The following is a 4211-nucleotide window of genomic DNA, read 5'->3' on the forward strand; positions in this document are numbered from 1 at the left end:
CTGGAATATCAATAAGATATCATGCGCTGTATGTAAATATAGCTATCACTAGAAGTAATACAGTCATGATTCTATTCAAAATATACATGGAATCTTTATATATAGAGTAAAAAAATATGAGAAACAATATATTCAACTTAAATCTTTCAACTTCACTAGAATTGTATAGAATATATATTGAAATATAATGAAGACACTTAAGATTCAAGCACTGTGTGGTAATTACCAGCCTATCTATCCATCATATATAAGAAAATAGGAACATTTGCAGGAACACCAGTATGATGCAGTAAATCTATGTAGACATTTCATAATATCAATTTGCTATGAAATATACATTATTATAACAGCCTGTAAGTTAATCACTAGAATATTAATAAGATATCATGCACTGTATGTAAATATATCACCACCAAAATATGAGCATATTGAGCATGTAGATTCACATCACTTTGCTATAAAAAAAATCATTATCACAGGCTCACAGCCTGTAAGTTAATCACTTATCCTAGAATATCAAAAAGACATCATACACTCTATGTAAATATAGCACTACCATAATATGAGCATATAGATATACTGTATCACCATAGACTTAGATATAAAATCAGCACACAGAACATAAGTTACTCACAAGAATACCAATAAGATACTCGTATCACACACTGTATGGTATACCATTACAATAATTCAAGCATCAATAAGAGATCAATCTTACAGTAATGACAAGAAAAAATACTGTCATAGTATAGAAGTTTTGCAGTCATTTCTTGCAACTTCACATCAATAACACTAACCCATACATAGGTGCATCTACCTTTGGTGAAGCATCACATATGTAAATATATCACTAGAGTAATCATGAGATCATATAGTAGGTAAATATATCACAATAATATCAACATCAGTATGAATAATTACAGTAATACAGTACATACTTTAATAAGAAAAAGAAAGTATCATTGCTTAGGAGAGTTGCAGTTCTTACATACTATATAAAAAAAATATTTTCTCATTACTACACCAAAAATAAAAATGCATGTTAACTTCTTATTACATGTAGAATTTGAGCTTTACATAAGAAATCAATTCACCATTAGAGCATGACAACTACTGCGGCAACTGGGTAACTGGAAATAAAAGAGTAGTTGAACTCACCATGCAGTCAATCAGTGATGAGTGTGGTGAAGAGGAGCGTATTTCACATTACATCTCACTTTTCTCTGAATACAGTTTCAGAACTCTTTACCATGGCACTGCTTGGCTCCCACTCATAGCAGTTCACAGAACCGCCACTTCCTTTGGTCAGTAAAAGACCATTCATTGTTGTGGTATTTAGTCTATTTCTGTGATCTGTTTTTATAAGTTTGACCTGAGAAAATATTCTTTCAACTGCAGCTGAGGAGTGTGGAAGAACAAGTAAATTTAACATGAAATTTGCAAGCTTTGAAAATATAGGTGTTCCATCACTGCTCTTGATTTCCTTGACAGAACACCAAAACTCAGCTGGGTTATTTGAAGTGATGGGTGCCACTGCTTCATGAAAAGTGAGGGATCTCCACTCATCATTACATTGATCATATTCTGACTCTTTTATCAATTGTTGAAATTTACTAAAGAGTGGTACCAAACTTTTAACTCCAGTTACGCGAGCAACAGCAGGGTCACACGCTTTTAGTAGAGGGAATACACCACCTAGGCCTTTGAACCTCTTACTAATTTGTCCTGACAGTTCAATGTAAAAATTCAGACAACAAACTCTGAAAGTGTTAAAATCTGATCCTATTCTCTTTTGTATATTTTGGTCATTCATTAGGGTTTCAACTTTACTGCCCAAATTCCATTCACTTTCAGGCAAAAAATTATTTGGATCCTGGAAGTTAATATCAAAAGGATCTGACTTGCTTTTCATATAATTCCTTTTAATGAAATTACCTAGAATGGTCCTGTAAAATGCACAAATGTTGGAGTAAGCAAGATGAATCATAACAGTTTCACTCTGAAATTCTCTGTTCATCTTGTTGATGATAGGCAAAACATAACTTAAAAAAGAGAAATAAAGTTTGTAAATAGGATTGTTAAGGGCATCAAGTATTGCTGCAGCAGACTTTACACTAGCTTCCAAGGCTTCTGCTTGGAAGAAAAGGATGAGTGCCGGCCATTGTTCTAAAATTCTATTAACTACTGATTCTAGAGAAAGCCATCTTGTTTGGCTAGCAGTCAGAATTCTGTGTGATACAACATCAACAAATTCCTGAAATTCTTGAAACTTGATGAGCCGCTTTGGGCTATGATTTATGTAGACATGTATGTCTCTACACAATTCCTCAACTGCTTTGGGTAGCTTTTTGCAAGCTGCTGAGGAACACAGATGTAAGGAGTGACAAATACATCCAATTACAAATAAATCAGGTACTTTCTGAAGGAGTTTTGCCTTTAACCCTCCCATTTCACCCATCATGACTGATGCATTGTCTGCAGCAAAACCCAGCATATTTGAAAATGGGATACCATTTGTTTCAAAAAATTTATTTAAAAGCTGAAATAAACCTTCAGCGCTGGAATCTTCTACATCCAACAGTTGTAGAAATTTATCATCAACAGTTCTTTTTTTAAAGTTCAATACTCTAACAACAATGGCTAACTGCTTTGTTGTTGATATATCTGTACTTTCATCAACAAGTATTGCATATTTGTTAGTTTGTAAAAGTTCCACGATCTCCTTCAGACTCTCACTACCAATGCATTTTATAATGACTTGTCTGGATGTTTCTCTTCCTGACTTAAGAGCCTTTAAGATCTTCGAATCAGGGGCACCATTTTTCAAAACTTTAACAAGATGATCCATGACATTGAATGAAATATTGTGGTCACATATAAATTTCAACAGTATTAGTTTGAATCTCTCAGCATCTCTAGAAGGTTTAACTATCTTTCTGAACTGGGACTTAACTGATGGTGTTGATTTTACATTCTTTGCTCTGGTCAGATGATACCGAGATTTTAGATGCCTACGCAAGTGAGAGACTGATCCTTCAATAAATTTAAAGCAAATCTCACAATATGCTTTGCCTTTAACTTCCTCTTTATCTCCTTCATATCTAGAGAAACAGGCAAGTGTTGAATCTTTAGACCATTTTAAAGCATATGTCCTCCTTACCTTTTTTGCTTTACCACCTGGAGGAACAGACTCTGAGGATGCTTTACGCTTGGGGGGAGTTGACTTGGAATGTTCATGTCCAGTTTTGCCTTTCACTGAAGTAGATGGTGTAATCGATTCTCCTTCTTCACCTGTCTCTTCAGAAGCTGACTCACTCGTTGTTGTGTCATCATCATCTGTTCCTGTTTCAAATATATATATATATATATATATATATATATATATATATATATATATATATATATATATATTAGAGAGAGAGAGAGAGAGAGAGAGAGAGAGAGAGAGAGAGAGAGAGAGAGAGAGAGAGAGAGAGAGAGAGAGAGAGAGAGAGAGAGAGAGAGAGAGAGAGAGAGAGAGAGAGAGAGAGAGAGAGAGAGGCGCCACCAGGTGGCCTGGGTGGCTGCGGCACCCCTTCAAATCTGCTGGCCAGCCCACTGGACACCCCACTGGCCAGTCACAAATATCGATTGCCAGAGAATGAAGTTGTAATAATAGTACTAATAAAATAAAATTCCTTAATTTATTACTTGTTAATTCTGGTGTGCCACCCCAAGATTTTAAGTGCCCCCTCCCATGGCCACTCCTATGAAATTTTCTGCAGGCGCCACTGAGAGAGAGAGAGAGAGAGAGAGAGAGAGAGAGCTCGATTGACTATCAAAGAAAATAGTACAGATAAACGAACCAATAGATAGAGTAGATCCTGATGAGGTTGATGTGGACTGTTTACTGAAACCAGAGGTTGATGGTTGTGGATCATCAGGATCTTCTGTAGCAGCTGATTGGTCTTTTGCATCATCATTTCCACCTGAAAAAAAAATTTGCTGAGTATAAGTAATAGTAAATGAACACATAATAAGCTAATTATAGTGGTGATGTTTTAGCTACAAATTAAACCTTTTCTCCACATGGTTCCACTTTTCACATGAGCTCAACTGACTTTCAAAGAAAATACAGATAAACGAACCAATAGATAGAGTAGGTCCTGATGAAGTTGACGTGGACTGTTTACTGAAACCAGAGGTTGATGGTTGTGGATCATCAGGATCTT

The sequence above is a fragment of the Eriocheir sinensis genome, chromosome 9, assembly GCF_024679095.1.
Source record: "Eriocheir sinensis breed Jianghai 21 chromosome 9, ASM2467909v1, whole genome shotgun sequence".
Taxonomy (NCBI): Eukaryota; Metazoa; Arthropoda; class Malacostraca; order Decapoda; family Varunidae; genus Eriocheir; species Eriocheir sinensis.